The sequence below is a fragment of the Euprymna scolopes genome, chromosome 19, assembly GCF_053919585.1.
Source record: "Euprymna scolopes isolate OS-2025 chromosome 19, ASM5391958v1, whole genome shotgun sequence".
Classification (NCBI taxonomy): domain Eukaryota; kingdom Metazoa; phylum Mollusca; class Cephalopoda; order Sepiida; family Sepiolidae; genus Euprymna; species Euprymna scolopes.
In genome coordinates this window covers 37,775,611-37,798,847 of record NC_136500.1, presented here as the reverse complement: position 1 = coordinate 37,798,847, position 23,237 = coordinate 37,775,611, and the positions used below count along the sequence as shown (strand labels likewise).

The following is a 23,237-nucleotide window of genomic DNA, read 5'->3' as shown; positions in this document are numbered from 1 at the left end:
TGATAGAGTTCTCAAAGGTCAAATCGTTGAACTTTGACCCTTTAACTGAAAAATTTCTATCCAAAACCCGATCAAAACGATTTTTCCAAATTTATATACTCCTTATGTAAAATTTCGAGTCTGTAGACCGAAAATTGACAGAGTCATTGTGTAGGAAAATGTACACAGACAGACACACACAGACATTTTCACTTTGATAGATATACGAGTATTTTAGCACGGCTTTGCTCGGGCCTTCTGTACTCTTAATAACTTTGTATGCATATGTATATATATATATATATATATATATATATATATATATATATATATGTATATATATTAAGAAGTTTGTACTCATGTACAGGTAACCTACATTTAAAATTTCTAGTGTTTGGATCAAAATTGGCGGAGGAGTTTGGGAAAGTTTTCAAAGCTCAAATCATTGAACTTTGACCCCTTAGCAACAAAATTTCTGCCCAAAAGCCGATTAAAAAGATTTTCCCAAATCCCAATAACCCTTTTGCTAAATGTCGAGTTTGCAGACTAAAAATTGACAGAGTAGTATGCTAGGGAAATGTGTACACACAGACAATATTACTCTAATAAATATAATAGATAGACTAATTCACAATTAATCTCAAACCCAAAATTATTTGCTACTAATTTACTATTATTTTTAAATCCAAACTTATTTATTATTAATTCACTAATAATGTCAACCTAAAATTATTTGCTATTCATTTATTATTGCTCTCAAGTCCAAACCTATTTAATATTAATTCACTATTAATCTCAACCCCAAAATTATTTGCTACGAATTTACTATTTTCTCAACTCTATACATTTTACGAATAATTCACTATTAATCTCAAACCCAAAATTATTTGCTATTAAATTACTATTGTACTCAAGTCCACACTTATTAAATATTGTTTCACTATTAATCTCAAACCCATAAAATATTTGCTATTAATTTACTATTGTTGTCAACTCCAAACTTATTTACGAATAATTCACTGTTAATCTGAGACCCAAAATTATTTAATACAAATTTACTATTATTCTTAAATCAAAACTTATTTACTATTATATATATATTACTAGTGATCTCAAACCGAAAATTATTAGCTATTAGATTACTATTACTCTCAACTCAAAATCTATTTACTAATTATTCACTATTTATCTCAAACACAGATTTTTTTACTACTAATTTACCATTGTTCTCAATTACAAAACGTATTTACTATTAATTCCCAATTAATCTCAAACCCAAAATTAGTTGCTATTTATTTACTATTGTTCTTAACTCCAAACTTATTTACTCTTAATTCACTATTAACCTCAAACCCAAAAAATTTGCTATTAATTTACTATTACTCTCAACACCAAGCTTATTTACTACTTGCATTTCTGCACGGCTTTGCTCGGGCCCTATGTACTGTTCATAACTTGCCCTACGTGTGAATACACTTTATGTAAGATTTCAAATTTTTAGACTAAAAGTTTCTGTTTTGACCTCTTAACATTTATTATTATGGCTTCAAATCAAAACACAACGTTTTACCCATATTCAAGTTACCTACATTTTACATTTCATTGGTAGAGGAATTTGGTAGAATCTGCAAAGGTCAACTCTTTAAACTTTGACCGTTCGCAGCAAAACTTTCGCCCCAAAACTGATTAAAATGCTTGCCAAACACTTGTTACGTATAAATTTCAAATGTTTAGACACAAAATTGGCGGAGTAGTTTTCTAGACACCGCAAAGGTCAAATCTTTGGAACTTTGACGCCTTGGCAGCTCAAATTTTCGACCCAAATCGAATAAAAAGCTTGACCTATCTCTGAATACCCTTTATGTAAAATTTCAAATGTTTAGACAAGAAATTGGCTAAGTAATTTGGTGGAGACTGCTGAGATCATTTTTTTAAACTTAGACCCCAATTTTTACCCCTTAACATTTATTTTGGGGGGTTCTAATCAAATTAAAAAGTTGGATCCCTGTCAAAGTAACCTACATTTAAAATTTACAGTGTTTAAACTCAAAATTGGCGGCGGTGTTTAGTAGATCAAATCGTTGAACTTTGACCCCTTGACAGCAAAATTTCTGGCCGAAAACCGAGTAAAAGGATTTTCCCAAATCTCAATATCCCTTATATTAAATCTCGAGTCTCTAGACCGAAAATTGAGTTATTTGGTAAGGAAATGTACACAGACATATACAGACACAGGCAGACGTTTTCTCTTTTATAGATAGATAGATAGATAGATAGATAGATAGATAGATAGATAGATTAATTCACTATTAATCCCAAACCCAAAATTATTTGCTCTTAATTAACTATTCTTCTCAAACTTATTTACTGTTAATACACTATTAATCTCAAACCCAAAATTATTTGCGATTAATTTACTATTGTTCTCTTTTTTTTTACACAGTGGTCACCACTTATCTAGGCCCGGAAGTCACTCAGGGATAATGGTTATTGCAAGTACATTACGTTAATGTGGAGATTTGATGAACGTTTACTTAAAGGGGCGGTTCATTAGGAATTTGTTAACGTTGGACTTGAAGACATCCAAGTTGTAGTCCGGAGGGAAGCAGGCAGACGGAACAGAGTTCCACAGGCGCGCAGTTCTAAGAAAGAAGCTTTGTTCATGGAATCCACGTTTTGATTTAGGCACAGATAAAGAGTGGGGGAAATTATTGACAGTGGCTTCAGCTAGACGGGTGTTTTTCATGAAAGACTGGCGAGAGGGGACCAGAGATTGGAGTTCAGACGAGCACCTGCCATGGAAATAACGATAAAACAAGGATAGGCTCGCAACGTCTGTTTTGTGGGAGAGAGGTTGCAGGGTAGAGAAAAGGGCATCTCCCACTAAGCCACGAAGTCTATTTTGTACTCTGTCAAGGCAGGATAGGCTGCTTTTAGCAGCTCCTGCCAAGATATGGCAGCTGTATTCCATCCTTGGACGTACTTGGCTTTTATATAGATAGAGAATTGCATCAGTAGTGAGATATCTTCTGGAACGGTAGAAGGATCCCACCATCTTTCCAGCGACCTTGGCAACAGACTTGATGTACGTGTTCCATTTCAGATCAGGTGTAAAGGTCAAACCCAGAAGCTTGTCAAAACACAGGGCCTCTCCCAGACGAGAGCCACATCCCAATTGATGCCAGATGGGGATCAGAGCGTTGATGATGTAAGGATAGGAGTTTGGTTTTGGATGCATTAAAGGAAACCAGCCACGTCTTCCCCCCCTGAACCACGCGCTCGAGATCAGAGGAGAGAGAGAATCAGAGAGAACTTTGTCATTTACAACCTTTGATGTGTTGCCGTAGATGGTCGTGTCATCAGCATAGATGTCAACGAATGATTTAAGTATGTGTTTAGGGAGGTCATTGATGTAGATCAGGAAGAGAGTTGGGCCCAGGATTGACCCCCGAGGGACTCCAGCATTAATACTGCAGGCCTCTGATTTTTGTCCATCGACCACTACTCTTATGAGCCTATCGGAGAGAAATGATTTAATGATTGAGAAAACATTTCCAGTTATACCGTAGCTGGAAATCTTGTGAAGTAGACCCTTATGCCATACCTTGTCGAAGGCCTTTGATGTGTCAAGAGCAATTGCCTAGAAAGGAAGCCTTTATCAAGAGATTCACTAATCCTGTGAGATATAACCGTCAGCTCACCTGCGGTAGATCTTGCAGAGCGGAAACCATATTGTGTGTCACTAAGAAGGTTGTTTCTGCTGAGATTGTTTACTATTTCTCTATTTAATATGGATTCCAGCAACTTACTCGTTACACACAGGAGACTTATTGGCCTGTACTGATAGGGAGATGACTTATCACCTGAATTCTTAAATACAGGGCATACTGATGAGGTCTTTAAGGGAGTCGGAAAGCACTTCTCCTTAAGGCAGCGCTTGAACAGTTTCGTAAGTATGGGAGCAAGTTCTGGTTGAAGCTTTTTTAACACTATAATTGGAATGCCGTCAGGGCCAGTTGCTTTACTGGAATCAAGGTTCTTGATTAGCTTGCCGACCTCATGCACGGATATTTGTATGTTACCTAGCTTGTTCTGTGTTATAGGAGGAAATATGGGGAGTTGATGGAGTTCGTCACATAGGGTAGAATTAGCTGCAAAGTTCTTGGCAAATAGTCTGGCCTTGTCTGATGCTGACGAGATGACCTCTGGTCCATTGATAATGGTTGGGATAGAATGCACACTTCTGTTCAGGATCCTATTTGTTATTTGTCAAAACTGGTGGGAACCAAGCCGCTGATCAGCTACCTTGGATTTAACAGACTGGGCATATAGCTCTCTTGCATTTTTTATTACTCTTTTACAGTGGTTGCTGGCAGTCCTGAAAGCAGCTTTAGTCTCAGTGCATCTATTACGTTGGTAGCTATGGAAAAAGTGATTTCTGTGCGCGATAGCAGCAGCACATTCTGGGGAGAACCATGGCTGGCTGTTAGGTTTTTATTGGAATTTTTTAGATGGTATGAATCGGCCTATGCCTACAATTTAACATTCGGTCAGATCTGATACTATAGAGGACACTTCCTTTTAAATATGGAGTGCAGAGGTAAATCAGGTATGAATGTACGGAAGCTATCCCAGTCAGCCATAGAGTATCGGTATACAGTACAGTGGAGGGGTACGTCTGGGGACTTATTACATTTCGTTTTTATCTTAACTGATACAACGGAGTGGTCGGAGGATCCTAGAGGAGAATGAACGGAACATGAACATAGCTCAGGGGAAGTTGAGAGAAAAAGGTCTAGGAGGCTTGCATATTGACCGAGTGTATCGGGCACACGGGTGGGTTCGCGAACAATCTGAGTGAGGTCATAAGCAATGGCAAAATCATGACAAAACCTCCCCTCATCGTCTGTCTTATTTGAATGGGTCAGCCATTCCACGTTATGGACGTTGAAGTCACCACAGATGTGGATGTTAGCCGAGGGTTGTGCAGACAGGATGTGGTCTATTTTCGCAGATTTGCTCTTAAAGATAGTAACTCCGCTGTTGTGGGGCCGATAGAGGGTAAATATAAATGCAGTGGTGTTAGCAAGTGCAACCCTGAAGCACATATAGGGTAAATTAGGATCTTCTCTAGAGATATCCCTGCCACACGGGAAGCCATCTTTAATGTAGGCACATATTCATGCCCATGGCGATCTTGGGGGTCAGATTTAGCTGTTAAGTTAGAGTATCCGTTAATTATGAACTCATCTAGGGAAGTGGTCGGCCCTATTCCAGTTTCGCTTAGAAATAATATGTTCGGTTTCGTCTCCTGTAATTGGGTTTCAACCTCTGGAATGTTGGAACGCAGACCCCTGATGTTGGAGAAAGAGACCTGGTAATAGGGGTCTACGTTGGAAGATGGGGTTCTAGGTTTATTCGAGTTTTTATATCTCAAATCCAAACTTGTTTACTAATAATTGACTATTAATCTTAAACGCAAAATTATTTGCTTCTAATTTACTATTACTCTAAACTCTAAACTTAATTACACCTTTATTCACTATCAATCTCAAACCGAAAATTATTTCCTATTAATTTACTATTACTCGCAAAACTAACCTTATTTACTGCTTGCATTTCTGCCCGGCTTTGCTCGAGCCGTTTGTACTGTTCATAACTTGTCCTATGTGTGAATATATTTTTATGTAAAATTTCAAATGTTTGGGCCAAAAATTTCGTAGAGACAGCAAAGGTAATTTTTTTTTTTAACTTTGACTCCAATTTTGACCCCTAAACATTTTTTGTTTTGGATTCCAATCAAAATAAAATGTTTGACCCATGTCCAAGTTACCTACATCCAAGTAGACACAAAATTGGTGGAGGAGTTTGGTAGAATCTGTAAAGGTCAACTCTTAAAACTTTGACCTTTTCGCAGCAAAATTCTTACCCCAAAACATATTAAAATGCTTGCCAAATGTCTGAATACTCGTTATATACAATTTCAAATGTTTAGACCCAAAATTTGCTGAGTAGTTTGCTGGAAACCGCAAAGGTCAAATTTTTCAAACTTTGACCCCTTGATAGCTCAAATTTTCGACTCAAACCGATTGAAAAGCCTACCCTATCTCTGAATACCCTTTATGTCAAATTTCAAATGTTTAGACCAGAAATTTGCTGAGTAATTTGGTAGACACAGCAAAAGTCAATTTTTTTTAAAACTTTGACACCAATTTGAAACCCTTTACATTGATTTGTTGGGCTTAAATCAAGTTAAGTTAGATCGATTTCCTAGTAACCTACATCTAAACTTTCAAGAATTTAGACCCGAAATTAACGGAGAAGTTTGGTAGAGTTTTCAAAGGTCAAATCGTCGAATTTTGACCCCTTGACGGACAAAATTCTGTCCGAAAACGGATTAAAACGATTTTCCAAAACACAATACCCCTTATATCAAACCTCGAGTCTGTAGACCGAAAATTGACAGAGTTGTTGTGTAGGAAAATGTACGCAGACGGACAGACACACAGACACACACACACACACACACACACACACACAGGCAGACGCTTTAACTTTTATAGATAATAGCATTTCAGCCCGGCGTTCCCCGGGTGGTTGGAGGTGTGTGTTGGGCAAAAAAAAAAAGTGTGAGTAGGAAGGAAGGCTCGAACCCGTGCCGCGAAAGAAGAAAAAAATGGGGCAAAAATGTAACGTCTTTGCTGTTACGACCACCGCAAAACTGGAAGTGACGTAATGTGTATGCTTCACGCATGCGCAAATGTATATTTATACGTTAAGTTGTTAAGTGTTTTATATGCATGTGTCATTAGCTCAGATGGTGACGAATACCGCTACAGAGCTTAATATTTTGGTTTCGATACTAGCCGATGGCACCCAAGTCATTAAAAGGAAACTTTACAATCATATACTCATTTTACTTATATGTATATTAAGTACTATATAATAAATAGATGGTTGATTTATAATAATAAATACGAAATCTGAATCAATTAAAATATCATATATAAGTATTTTTTACGACCGGGCAATGCCGTGTAGCCTGGTAATATATATGCTTTAACATTTATGGTTCGTTATTCAAAAATGTCCTGAACGCTACCAACGTTCTTTAGGTGTGAACATCAAAGAGTAAGTTCGAGAGATGGAGTTACGTATAAAAATTCCTTCATCTTGTAAGTTATACACTTTTGTTCTGCTACCATCATCCGTCGTAAACACCCCTTTTAATATTCCGAGGAAGGTCAAAGGAAACGGCAGAAATTCTGTTCTTTTAAAAAGATATATTAAAAGCATTTTATATTCCTATACGTCCACAATGCGAAATAAAAAAATATAGAGAGATAAATATTTCACGTTTTATTTCCATCGATCCTTTAATTTATGAACTGTATTCCTTTATTTTCTTTAAAAGTTGATGAGTTCCTGTTCTTTTGATGAGTAAGAGTGGAATAAATTTTTAAAAAATCGGCATGAATGATTCTGTGTTACGAAACAGCTGCTGTTAAGAATTGACCACTTTAACATGCTTAAAGAAATAAACGGTAAAATGGAAAAAAAACTTGAAATTTGAAATATAGACCTTTCGTTATATATTTGATAAATATTTACGTTAATTTTCTATCTATCTTCTAGATCTCTCTCTCTCTCTCTCTCTCTCTCTCTCTATATATATATATATATATATATATATATATATATATATATATATATATATCCGTATTCCTGTCTGTCTGTTTGTTTGTTTGTTTGTTCACAAGTTGATTAATATATACAAACATCCATTACTTTATCATATTATTCATTCCTATATATATTATGATTATTGCAAAATATAAGATTAAAGACGTCATTTCCATATTACATTAAGGAAAATCGACTTTATTAAATAGCGGTGTATTTTTTTTTTTTTTTTTTTTTTTGCACAGGCATCACCACATTATCAAGGCCAAAAGGCCACTCGAGGATAAGGGTTAAAGAGCGTACAGTAAAAATTGGACAATATAGTAATCATTATTAATGAAAATTCGGTAAATTTGATAACTTTTATGGAACGGCTCATCAAGAACTTATTTACGTTAGTCTTGAACACAACCATATTGTAGTCAGCCGGAGAGCAGGAAAACGGAAGACAATTCCACGGGCGTGCAGTTCTAAGAAAGAAGCTTTGTTCATGGAATCTACGTTTAGGTTTAGGCACAGATAAAGAGTGGGGAGAATTATTGATAGTGTTTACAGCTAGACAAGTGTTTCTTGTGAAAGTTAGGCGAGGGGGGACCATAGATTGAAGCTCAGTCGAACATTTTCCATGAAAATAACGATACATCAGAGACAAACTCGCAACATTTCTTCTGTGAGATAGAGGTTGCAGGGAAGAGAAAAGGACATCTCCTACGAGGCTACGAAGTCTATTTTGAACTCTATCAAGGCAGGACAAGTCCTTTCTAGCAGCTCCTGCCCAGATGTGGCAACAGTATTCCATCCTTGGACGTACCTGGCTCTTATATAGATAGAGAATTGCATCAGCAGTGAGATATCTACCGGATCGATAGAAAGATCCCACCATTTTTCCAGCGGCCTTGACAACAGATTTGATGTACGTGTTCCATTTAAGATCAGGAGTAATGGTCAAGTCTAGAAGCTTGTCAAAACTTGAGGCCTCCAGAAGACGAGAGCCATTCATTTCAATTGATGCCAAATGTGAATCAGAATGTTGATGATGTAAAGAGAGAAGCTTGGTTTTACATGCATTAAAATTAATCAGCCACTCCTTTCCCCATTGTACTACGTGCTCAAGATCAGAGGTGAGAGAATCGGAGAGAACTTGGTCCTTTACTGTCTTAGATGTGCTACCATAAATGGTAGTGTCGTCAGCATAAAGGTTTACAAATGATGTAAGGATGTGATTTGGAAGATCATTAATGTAGATCAGGAAAAGATTTGGGTCCAGGATGGACCCCTGAGGGACTCCAGCATTAATACTGTGAGCTTCTGATTTTTGTCCCTCAACTACTACTCTTATGAACCTATCAGAAAGAAATGATTTAATAATTGAGAAGACATTTCCAGCTATACCATAGCTAGAGATCTTGTGAAGTAAACCTTTATGCCATACTCTATCAAAGGCCTTAGATATGTCAAGAGCAATTGCCCTAGAAAGGTTGCCTCCGTCGAGAGATTTGTTAATCCTATGAGAAAGAACTGTAAGCACATCTGCCGTAGATCTAGCAGAACGGAAACCATATTGAGTGTCACTAAGAAGGTTATTTTTGTTGAGATTGTTTATTACTTCTGTATTTAACACAGATTCCAGCAACTTACTCATGACACACAGGAGACTTATTGACCTATTATTAGTATTAGTCATTGTTTATAGTGAGAGAAGTTTATAGTGAGAGAATTATTTTAAGTTTATTATTTATATTGATAACATATTTAATTAAATTTAATTTGTTTTTACCGACATCGATTTTTTTATGAATCGGTTTGAGTTATTTCTCTTGGGCCCGAACGTTGTTCTTTTTGTTTTTGTTTTCTTTTTCGGCAGATATTAAAATTAAAAACTTTCAAGCATTATTTTTGTAATTAATTTAAATAAAATAATTTCCGTGATTTCGCGATTAACGTTGTGGTCCAGTGAATTTTTATTTAAAAAAAAACAACCAATTCAATTCAATTATGATTCTTTATTAAAAACAAAAACAAAAAAACTTTCATTTACATTTTTACCAGTTTTTTCTTCACATTTTTTTTTTTTACATCGTAACTATTTTTTTCTTTTGATAACGCAATAGGTCATAACTCATCATTTTTATAACATAAACATTCGGTTAACACAAATTATACTTTGGTATTTTTGAAACTGAATTATTTACCGTTTGTTTTCGTTGAAACAGACCGTAAAGACAAATCTTTCTAGACTGAGGTAGCATAAAAGAAATTCGCTTAAACTGGAATATAGTCATATAAAGGTGCTCAATATCCAGAGAATAGCTTCTCTTCGTATCTCTTCTGCCGAAATATTTGGTGGAGAGTTTGTCACGTACTTCTTTTTCGGAGGGAGGGGGCAATTACATTTTCGTGTTTTCATTCGTTCTTTTATTTTTGAAATTTTTGTTCGTATCGATAGAGTTGACATATGAAAAACTGCTTAATATTCTTAGTTAGCAGGTGTGGCGAAACCGAACTTCATGTCGACCCTGGCAAGCCTGGGTATATATATATATATATATATATATATATATATATATATATATATATATATATATATATATATATATATATATATATATATATATATCGTGATGATCATATTTATTGGCACGGTAAAATAAAAGTTAAATTTTGTCTAATAAATTCTAAAAAAAGGGATTAAATTAAAGAAAATAACAAAGTATATTATGTATTTTTAACTGGCCTTTCCGATGCAGCAATCGGATTTTAGAAAAAATAAATAACAAAGGAACAACAAACATAATTGCAAAAAAACCTTGTTCAAAATTATTGGCACGATTTATTTAATAATCAATTGTATAGCCTTTGGCCTTGATTACCTTCCTCAGTCGCTTTTCATAGTTTACAACCAAGTTGTTGCAGTCTTCAGTAGTAATTTTAGCCCACTCTTCCTGACAATAATCCTCCAATTGAATAAGATTCTTAGGCTTCCTTTGCATTACCCTCAATTTTAATGTTCTCCATAAATTTTCAATTGGATTAAGGTCTGGGCTTTGTGATGGCCACTCCAAAACATTAATATGATTGTCCTCAAGCCATTTCTTAGTCAGTTTAGCCGAATGCTTTGGGTCATTATCTTGCATGAACCACCAACGACGACCAAGTGAGAGCTCTTTAGCAGAGTCTTTCAGGTTTTCATCCAATATTTTAACATAATCTTCCTTTTTTATGCTACCTGTGACCTTAACAAGTCGCCCTGGTCCAGAGGCAGCAAAGGATCCCCAAAACATCAAACTGCCTCCACCGTGCTTCACTGTGGGTATGGTGTTCTTAGGCAGGAAAGCTTCGCCAGATTTTCTGTAAATATAAGACACTTTATTATGGCCAAATAACTCTATTTTCGTTTCGTCAGTCCATAGAACACGTTTCCAGAATGCAACATCTTTATCAATATGACGTTTTGCAAAGGCTAGCCTTGCTTTCAGGTGCATAGGCTTCAATAAGGGAGTCTTTCTCGGACGACATGCTTTTAAACCAGCTCTCTTCAAAACTCTACCAACTGTATGTCGAGATACATTCACTCCAGAGGTGCTCTGTTCATCAACAATCTCCCCAACAGAGATCCTTGGGTTTTGTTTTACTTGTCGAACAATTTTCCGTTCATCTCTTGGGGAAAGAATCCTTTTTCTCCCTCTACCCTCTAAACTCATAACGTGGCCTTGCGATTTGAACTTGTTTATTATGGCTCTAACAGTGGATTTGGGAAGGTTTAGCTTCTTTGAAATCTTATCATAGCCCTCCCCATTGGTATGGCATGCTACAACAAGCTTCCTGACGTCTTCGCTGTGTTCCTTAGTTTTAACCATGGCGATTGAAAATTATAATTTAGTCACTTATAATAGTTTGCATAAACCGCTATCTAAAAATTATCTGAAAAATTAACTTATATTTTACCATGCCAATAAATATGATCATCACTGTATATATATATATATATATATATATATATATATATATATATACAGTTGTGCCCGATATTATTCATACCCCCCTTGAAAATTGAGTTTATTAGGTGTAACTTTTGTAATAATTTATTGTTTACGTCCATATTGATACATATTCTTAATAAACCTCTTCTGATCATTTTCGTCATTTTAAAATCTCGGGATACTTGTAATAAAAGAAATATACAGCTATTTATAAAATCTGCAATGTTCAAAAATAATCGTACCCCCTTATTTTTTCAGTATTAATCGAGTTTCTGACTGTTTGTTTTCTGTTTGATTCTTATTTTGAATGCTTTTATACAACCTTTGATTAATTTCATTTCGTTTTTTGCATTTTTCAGAAATTAAAATGATATCAACTGAAAACCAATAAAAGAATAAAAATTATTAGAATGGGGAAGAAAAAAGAGCTTAGTAATGATCTTAGGACTAAATTGTGAATTCACATAAGGATGGTTTAGGTTACAAGTCAATTTTCAAGAAATTTGAGGTCCCTACAGCAACAGTACAGAGCATCATCAAAAAATTCCAGAGCCACCACACAACAAACAACTTGATTGGTAGAGGAAGAAAAAGGAAACTGTCTGCTAGAGCCACCAGGAATATTGTAAGAAGTGTTAATGCAAATCCAACCACCACTACTAAGGACATTTTAGAAAATCTGGAGTCTTCTGGCATAAAAATATCAAGGCAAACATTGCAAAGGACTCTGCATGAAAATGGTCTGAAAGGAAGAAGACCAAGAAGGACTCCATTGCACACCGGAAAACACCTTGCAGCACGTCTAAAGTTTGCTAGGACCCATGTGAATTCTCCAGAGTCCGTTTTCTCAAGTATTTTGTGGACTGACGAAACAAAAATTGAATTGTTTGGCCATATGGATGCTTCTTACGTTTGAAGGAAGAAAGGAGAAGCTTACAACCCAAAGAACACCATACCCACGGTGAAACATGGTGGTGGTAGCCTAATGTTTTGGGGCTCCTTTTCGGCTAGTGGTCCAGGTAGTTTGGTCAAGATAGATGGAACCATGAAGAAGGAGCAATATTTGGAGATACTCAAGAAAAACATTAGACAGGATGCGGAGAAGCTCCATTTAGGACCAAACTGGGTCCTTCAACAGGATAATGATCCAAAACATTCTGCCAAAATAGTCAAGAAATGGTTTGAGGATAATCAAATTAATGTTTTGAAATGGCCTAGCCAGAGTCCCGACCTGAACCCTATCGAAAACCTCTGGCACATATTGAAAACTGAGGTTAAAAAGCGGAAACCTAGAAATTTGAGGGAATTGGAGAACTACTGCATTGAAGAATGGTCAAAAATCAGTGTTTATGCTTGTAAAAACCTTGTTGATAAATATCCCAAACGGTTACAGGCAGTTATTAAGAATAAAGGGCATGTTATTGACTATTAGTAAGAGAGGTATGAATAATTTTGAACTAGTGCCATTATTGTTTTTCTTTGTATAATGTTTCAAACTTGCATAATTTATTTATTTGTTGAGTTTAAATTAAATGCTTATGCTTGATTTATTGTTTGAAATCCCTTTAATATTGTCTACCTTCTGGTTTGAGCAATATTCTTATAGAAATCTCAAAGATCCGAGGGGTATGAATAATATCGGGCACAAGTGTATATATATATATATATATATATATATATATATATATGTGTGTGTGTGTGTGTGTGTGTGTGTGTGTGTTTATGTATGTAATCATCCACATACAGTACTTTTCGCTGTTCCACAGCTCATCAGTGAAGCTAGACAAGCAACTACCTCAAGCTAGGATCGAAACTCGATCGCCCAAACGACAAATCAGAGATTCTAACCGTTGCGCTATACGGCTACTGCTCTGTGGGCAGTGAATTAACAATGTATTGACATTATCCAAATACCTAAGCTCATATGCTAATGCTAATTTGTATATCACTTCCCAATATGCTCAACCTAAGATAGGGAGCATTATAGTCATCCACACACACACACACACACACACACACATATATATATATATATATATATATATATATATATATATATATATATATATATATATATATATATATATATATATATATATATATATATATATATATATATAGTTATTGTACAAACACTTTATTGGGATCCAAATTTGGACAATATCAAAAAATAGTTTCATAAACCCCAAAGATCAATCAATAAACTTGCAGTTACTGGTTTCTCGATATTTGTCGTTGATGCAGAGGTGAGAATAAACATGTATTTAAACAGTTTAACTTATTTTCAAACCATCTTCTAAATAAACATTATAATTTAACAGTTTATATTATTTTTAAATTTTCTTCTAAATAAACAATGTAATTTAACAGTTTATATTATTTTCAAATTTTCTTCTAAATAAACAATGTAATTTAACAGTTTATATTATTTTTAAATCATGTTCTAATAAAAATGTATTTTAATTGTTTACATTATTTCAAATGATGTTCTAAATAAACAATGCATTTTAACAGTTCATGTTATTATTAAAATAAAGTGCATTTTAATAGTTTATATTATTTCCAAATCATGTTCTAAACAGAAAATATATTTTAATAGATTGTATTATTTTCAAATCATGTTCCAAGTAAACAATTTATTTTAATAGTTTATATTTTTATTTATTATGCTCTAAATAAACAATGGTTTTATGAGTTTATATTATTTTCAAGTAATGTTCTAAATAAATATTTGACAGTTTATATTATTTTCAAATTATATTCAAAATAAAAATACTTTTAAGATTTTATATTATTTTGAAATCATTTTATAAGTAAACAATGCTTTTGAACAGTTTTTATTATTCTAAATAAACACTATTTTAGCAGTTTTTATTATTTTCAAATTATGTTTTAAATCGGTGGTTCCCAACCTATTTTGAGCCATGCCCCACCTAGGCATTTCTAAAATCCTGATGCCTCCCCTTTGTGATATTTAATATATAATATGGTATAGTAAACCCAAGGGTGCACGTCCTGCACATGCCCCACCAAAATATTGCCATGCCCCACCGGTGGGGCATGCGCCCCACGTTGGAAATGATTGTTTTAAATAAACACTGTTTTTAACAGCTCATATTATTTTCTAACCATGTCTGAAGCACAATTTTTACAGTATATATTTTTTCAAATCATGTTCTAAATAAACAATGTATTTACAATTGATTTTATTTTCCAATCATTTTCGAAGTAAACAATGCGTTTTAACAGTATATATTTTTAACCATGTTAAAAGTTAACAATGTATATTAATAGTTTATATTTTTAAATCATATTTTAAAAAAATCATGTATTTTAGCAGTTCGTATTTTTTTTTAAATCATGTTGTAAATAAAAATATATTTTAACAGTTTATATTATTTTCAAATCATGTTCTGAATAAACAATGTATTTTAACAGTTTACATTATTTTCAATTCATGTTCTAAAGAAACAATGTACTTTAGTATATTAATTAGCGTATATTAATTTAAGATTATGTTTTTAATAAACACTATTTTTACAGTATATATTTTTCAAATTATGTACTAAGTAAAAAAATGTATTTTAACAGTCTATGTTATCTTCAATTTTTTTTAATAAACAATGTATTTTAACATTTTATATAATTCCCAAATTATGTTTTTAATAAACAATGTTTTAAAACATTTTATATAATTTGCAAATCATATTCTAAACAAATTAAGGATTGTAATAGTTTATATTATTGTCATGTTCTAAATAAAGAATGAATTTAACAGTTTATACTATTTTCAAATGGTGTTTTAATTAAACAATGTTTTTTACAAGTTATATTATTTTCAAATCGTGTTTTAAACAGACAATGTATTTGAACAGTTTATAACATTTTCAAATTTTGTTTTCAGTAAACAATGGATTTTAGCAATTAAATTTTTTTAACTATGTGCTAAATGAACAATATATTTTAACAGTTTATATTATTTTCAAATCATGTTATAAATACACAATGTATTTTAATTGTTTATAATATATTTAAATCATGCTTTAGACAAACAATTATAATAGTTTATATTATTTTCAAATAATTTTTCTATTAGCAATGTTTTTAACAGTTTATTTTTAATCATGTTCTTAATGTTTTAGAGTTTATGTTATTTTCAAATTATATTTTAAACAATGTATTTTAACAGTTTATATTATTTTCAAATCATGTTTTAAATAATCAATGAACACAAACTTATTTTATTTTTACATCTGTTGCAAAGCAATGTTTATTTTAAGTAATATAAGTCATCAAGTAAATATAAGACATGTTTATGGTTTATGAAATCCTTTTCGGCAAACATTGACTTTTAGTAATACTATGATGGATTCAAGATTATTTTGGGTTAGGCTTAAGTGGGAAATTCTCAAAAAAATCCAATACTTGTAAATCCCTATATTCACCTTCTTTTCTTTGTCTGCATGAAAAAAATGTTTATCATTAACTTTAAAGATAGAGGACAACTACTAAACATTAGAAGTCAATTGTCAATTGTTTGCAAAAACTACAAATCCCTTCTTCCTTACCAACTTCACGCCATACTAAAACACTTTCGTTAAACACTATCTTACATAAGCAGATTACCTTAAATTTATTCCATTAATAATAATAATAATAATAATAATAATAATAATAATAATAATAATAATAATAATAACTAGCGGGACCTGTGGAAATTCCACAGCGCATTTTTCATATGTAATATATTGTAGCTATGCATTCTGCGGGCGTTCTGTCCAGCATGAATGAAGGCACATCATATTATTCTAGCCCTTTTATTAAAACTGTATCGCCTCCTTACTAAAATAATAACTTTGATATATTTCTTGGGCTGATTATTTCATTACAAACACATCGACCAATTAACTCACATTTCATTATTTTTCATAATTATTGAATATGTTACTATTTTCGACAATATTTTTTTATAATTTTAACCCACATTATCGCCCTTCCCCTTACTAAAATGATAACTTTGATACATTGTATGGGCTGATTATTTCATAAAATAACACAACTATCAATTAACTCACATTTCATTATTTTTCATAATTCTTGGATATGGTACTAATTTCGATAATAATTTTTCATCATTTAAACTCACCACATCGCAAACCTTACTAGAATAATAAATTTGATATATTGTCTAGGCTGATTATTTCATAACAAACACCCCAATAAATTAACCCACATTTCACCATTTTTCATTATTCTTTTAGATGTTACTCATTTCGACAATATGTTTTTTTTATATATTTAACCAATATTATCGCCCAACCTTACTAAAATAATAACGTTGATATATTTGCTGGGCTGATTATTTCGTTACAAACGCACCAATTAATTAACCTCCATTTCATAATTTTTCATAATTCTTGGGTATGTTACTAATTTCGACACAAATGTCTCATAATTTGTACTTACATTATCGCCCCCACTCCTTGATAAAATAATAACTTTGATATATTGTCTGGGCTGATTATTTCATTACAAACACACTGATTCATGAAATCACATTTCATCATTTTTCATAATTCTTGGATATGTTATTTATTTCGACAATAAGTTTTCATAAATTAACAAACCTCATAGTTTCCCCCTTACTAAAATAATAACTTTGATATATTGTCTGGGCTGATTTTTCATTACAACACACCAATCAACTCACATTTCATCATTTTTCATAATTCTTGGATATGTTACTAATTTCGGCAATCATCTTTTATCATTTTAACCAACATCATCGCCCCCTTACTAAAAAAATAACTTTGATATATTGTCTGGTCTGATTATTTCATCGCAAACACACTAATGCATTAATCACGTATTTTCATTTTTCATAATTCTTGGATATGTTACTAATTTCAACAATCATTTTTCATAATTTAAACCATCCTTATCGCCCTCCCTTACTAACATAATAACTTTGATATATTGCCTGGACTGATTGCTTTATTTTAAACACACCAATCAATAAACTCACATTTCATCATTTTCCATAATTCTGTTTCAGCAATTCTCGGGACTGACTTATATATCCCCCAACCCACAGCTAAAAATAAACAGGAAATCATGTAATGTCTAAATAGTAAACTGTTTCAGCCCTTTCCGGGACTGACTTCATATCCCCCCACAGCACTGTTAAAAATATACATTAAATAAAGTAATGTCTAAAACGTAAATGGTTGATGCCATTTCCGGGACGGACTTCATATTCTCCACCCTACTGTTAAAAATATACATTAATAAAGTAATGTTTATTGCGTAAACGGTTTCAGCCATTTCCGGGACTTATTTTATATGCCCCACCCCACTGTTAAAATATACATGAAATAAAGTAATGTTTAAATCGTAAACGGTTTAAGTCATTTCCTGGACTGACTTCATATAACACACCCCCTGTTTAAAATATACTTGAAATAAAGTAATGTTTAAATCAGTTTTCGAAATTAATACATAAAAACATTAACACGGTTGTAGATTAGGCAACCATTGCTTCAACATGAATTTCTGAGTGTAGTATCAGTCTCAGCATTTCAGTGACTTAAATCCCCCCTTTTTTGGTCTTTGTTAATGGAGGAGAAATCCTTCATTAATGATGCAATTTGTATTTTTGTCACTGACCAGAGTACCCCTTTTTAGGGAGCTGGTTTCCCCTAAAACTTTTAACCGACCTCATGTCTAACCCTGCCCTTGTGGGGAGACAAGTAAACAAAAAACAAAAATAATCAGAACGGACATTTTCAGTGAATTTTATAATTAATCAGAAGAGACATTTCCAGAGCATTTTGTAATTAAATCAGGTATTACTTTTCCCAGTTACTTTTGTAATATTAAAACTTTGTTTCATTAAATATAGTACCTATTCACAATGCCTCCTCACAGGACAGATTTAGACACCAGGGTCGTTTTTTAATGTGAAGAAAAGGAACAAAAAATTGTCTTAGTTGTAAAGCATTTTTCCTCCGATGAGAGAAAAGAAATAGAAATGTAGCATCTGAAGAACAGATACTACACTTTGATCTTGGCCAAAAGGCCAAGAAGTACAAATCATTTTTATTAATTTATTAGCTTTGCCTCAACATCGATACCAATTTTTTTTTCTTTTTAAGGGGTGACAAGGTTTATTTGGAATATTCCACTTTCCTTTTAGGGATGCACAGCATAATAACATGGCCAGGGAGAATTACGATATTAATCTCAAGATAAGAAATAGAATGTCATAACAATTAAACGACCCGGATGTAAGCGTGACACACAAAAGAACACACACGCTATTGTATTAATATATAGATAATAATAATTCTGATTTCGTTTATGAACGTCTCTCTGGAAAGGGATGAGATTAATTTCCAGAGGATTTCCCTTAATCCCGGCTTCAAACAAGGAGCTTCAAAGATCAAGGGGTTTCCTAAGGATGTTGGTGGTACGTATAATTGCAGAGGTTTGAAGGCCGCCTAAAACATCGGAGATTTGTAGTTTTTTCAATTGTGCTTCCAGACGATTTGATACTACTCCTAGTGTACCAACTACGACCGGGATTATTTGTGTTTTAACCCTGTGTATACGCCTTATCTCCAAGGCCAATGGAGCATGATTGCTACACTTCTTATTCTCCTCTCTCACATTCCTGTCCAAGTCTACAATCTGCCAGTTTTTTGAGACCTTGTAAATGACGACCAAATCCGGACGATTATGTTCCAATTGCTTGGTCGTTATGACACTTTTGTCCCACTATACCTCTACCTTGCCATCCTGACTTGTTCTCACTTCATGAGGCACCTCCTCAAACCATTTTCCAGCACACTTCACCCCAACCCTCTTACACACCTCCCAATATATCCGGAGTCCCATGCGATCGTGTCTTTTGCGATACTCTCTCTGGGTCAGTCCACTACACACTGCTGCAAGGTGCGCAATTGACTCTGAGGTCTTACCACAAATCCGGCATTCTGCAGCAACTTCCTCTCCTAGAACCACTTTTTTGAACAATCGTGTTCCTAATGCCTGCTCTTGTGCTGCACAAACAAAAGCTTCAGTACTCTTAGCCAGATACCCAGCTCTAAGCCATTGCCATGATCTTTCATCAGCCACTTCTGTTATATCCTGGAAGAACCTTCCATGCATTTTCTTCCTAACCAGTTCCTCTGCCCTTTCTCTATCTATACGTTTCACATAATCAGCCTTGGTCTCATACACCTCCACTTCATTGGCCACAACCTTAAGCATCCACTCTTTACTTCTAACCACATGCTCCTTCAACGACATCTCCTCGGTTCTAACACAATCTCTTACACTTTTGAATCCTCTCCCACCATCTTTCCTCTTTTGATACAGCCCTGCTACGCTACTTCGAATGTGAAATATACCAAACATTGCTAAAAATTTATTGTTTTGATATCCATGGCATGCAAATCCTTGTCAGACTATTCTAAAATCTCCGCACTGTATCTCAAAACACTGACTGCCCATGCATTTACTGCTTTCATTAGGTTTCCTCCATACAGTTTCGACTTTGTAATTAGTTTCACTCTTCTAGGATACTCCTTCCTGACTTTTTCCTTCATTTCACTGTTCATGATGCCTACACCCTTTAGCACTCCCAAATACTTATATCCTGTATCTTCTATTTCTTTCATGATTTCTCCATTTGGCAGCACTATTCCATTCGAATTAACCTTTACTTTCTTTTCATCACCAGCACCACACATTTACTCATCCCAAACTCCATCCCAATGTCTTCTGAGTATGTCCCCACAAGTTCTACCAGTCTCTCCATTTCCTTTTCATTCCTACCGAATATTTTCAAATCATCCATAAACAGTAGATGGTTGAGGCAGCTGTCACTAGATCCAAAGTTATACCCCAGTTTTTCTCTTTTCAAGATGATGCTCAGTCGCATCATTATCATTACAAAAAGAAGTGGCGATAACGAATCTCCTTGAAATATCCCACGTTTAATGCCAACATGCCCCCATCTCTCTGTTTGCTGTCAGCACCGTTTCCCATTGAGCCATACTTGTCTCCAAAAGCCCTACCACATTCTCAGCAACCTTCATCATCAATAGTGTTTCACGTATCCATGAATGAGGAACCATGTCATAAGCCTTTCTGTAATCGATCCATGCTACGCTCAGATTCCTCTTATTCTTCTTCGCATCCTGCATTATTGCTTTATCAATTAGTAGTTGCTTTTTAGTACCTTTCGGGCCTTTCCGGCACCCTTTTTGTTCGTCAGGAAAAACACCATTACTCTCATAAATTTTCTCCGCAAATATTCCAGTCAACAGTTTCAACATTAATGGCAGACATGTAATTGGTCTATAATTATTGGCATCTGTTCCTTTTGCAGGATCTTTCCTAATCAGTGTTGTTCTTCCCTTCACAAGCCAGTCAGGGACATCTCCCGACTCTACAACTCTTTGCAGAGCAGCAGCTATAGGTGGATAAAGGCATGGGAACTGTTTAAATTAGAAGCCCATCACTCCATCTAGATCGGGTGCCTTCCAGTTTGTCATCCTTCGTATGCCATCCTTAACGTCATCGATGGTTATCTCAACGTTTTTCATCTGCTGCATTTCTGATAGCCTTTCTCTGACCTCTCCCAACCAGCTATACTTTTCATTATATCGCGCTTCGACGGACCAAATCCCACTCCAGAACTTCCTTGCATCTTTTGCATTTGGAGTGTTGTTATTTCCCGCCTGTTTACTACCATTTAATTCTTTATACAGCTGAGACTGATTGTTCCGGAACAGGTTGTTCTGCTGAAATGCAACACTTTTTCCAACAAAGTTCCTAATCTTCATACCACCAGTGTAGACCGCTTTCAACATTGTTAGAACGTTCAACGTTCCCTTTTCCAGCAATCTATACCTCCTTTCAAGCTCGTCCTTGGCTTTCTGTCCTAGTTTAACTCCTCTTATTTCTTCGATTCTACCAATGTCTTTCCGCCACCGTTTAATACTTTCTTCAAGCCGCCTCTGCCAGTGTGGCCTTCTATCCTTCATTTCTCCCTTTTTCTTCTGTAATAAGCCAAGACGATTCGCAATAACGTATGACGCTGCATACAGAAGCCTTTTAAGTTCCGTAATCGATATGTTCTTTCTTATGTTGTGAATTACTACTTGAATTATTTTTACCTCGTTTTTCACCTTCCGCCTATCACTACTCTTCATACTTGGAATCTCTATGATATCGTCTCTAAGAAGAACCTCTCTTAACTTCTGAAGTACTTCTTTTTCTACAGAAGTCAAAGTTCGAACTTCATCACAACTTCTCCATGCATCTGCTCCTTTCACTGGCTCCATTGTCTCAGAGTCAATGATCTCATCTGCCTTAGATCCTTCAAACTCTTTCTCATTACTTCCCCTAACCATAGGATTCCATACCTCCTCAGTTGTCCGCCTCCCATCATCGCTTACATTTCCCTTCTTCACTTTCACTGTCTCAGTTCTTTCATCAGAGCTAGTTTGATCAATTTTACTTTCGTTATTCATTTCATTCATAACCATCCATTCAATCTCTTCTCTTGCAATCACTGAAAGTAGGTTGTTCTAATAATAATAATAATAATAATAATAATAATAATAATAATAATAATAATAATAACTATTTATCTTTTATTCAATTAGTAATAATTATTAAATAGTAATATTTTTCCATTAGTAATGATTAATAATAATGATAATAATTGTTATTCATCTGTTATTCTATTAGTAATAACTTCGAAATAATATGTATCTACTTTTATTCCATTAGCAATAAAAATAATAATAGTTATTAATCTTTTATTCCATTAGTAATAATAATCATTATTATTTCTCTTTAATTCATAATTAAATAATAGTTTAATATTTTATTCCATTAGTAATAATAATCATTATTATTTCTCTTTAATTCATAATTAAATAATAGTTTAATATTTTATTCCATTAGTAATAATAATAAGAGTTATTTATCTTTTATTAAAATATAATAATTATTTATCTGTTATTCCATCAGTAATAATCATAATCTCCTATCTTTCCCCCATTAGTAATAATTGTAATAATAGCTATATACCCCTTATTGCTTTACCTTACTCAAGTTTCCTTAAATAAAATCACCCAAGCAATGTTAACATTGCTTGGGTGATTTTATTTATTGATTGTTTTATTTTTTGATTTAATTTATTTATTGATTGTTCCGAAAATAAATTTTTAAAAACTCCGAATCTTAAACCCCCCCCTTTAACTTAACTAAAATTCCATAACTACCAAATAAATGTATTACAGCTTCCCCTTTTATTTGACAACTTTTACTGATTATAAATCTATAATCATTATTCCTTTCATTTATTTAAAAGATCTTATTTTTATTGGACGCATCTATTTACCTTCTCTTGAACTGGGTGTATCTTTGCTCTATCTGCCCCTACCACCACAGTTAGGTGGACACCACAGAAGGTCTAAACGAATTATGCTTTTGATGGCACGCGCAAATTATTGTTCCCCTCTATTGACACGTGTTTGACGCACTCTCCTTCGTTTTTTATCCCTTTCGGCCTCTCTT

The 23,237-nt window shown here is 33.8% G+C and overlaps 1 protein-coding gene and 1 pseudogene across 1 annotated transcript in view; both read right to left on the bottom strand.

The window, feature by feature from the left end:
* The window catches only part of LOC145240201 (uncharacterized), an 86,020-nt gene that overhangs the window by 22,938 nt on the left and 39,845 nt on the right, over positions 1 to 23,237 (bottom strand). The window lies entirely within an intron of this gene.
* On the bottom strand, positions 18,618 to 18,732 carry LOC145240495 (U2 spliceosomal RNA; annotated as a pseudogene).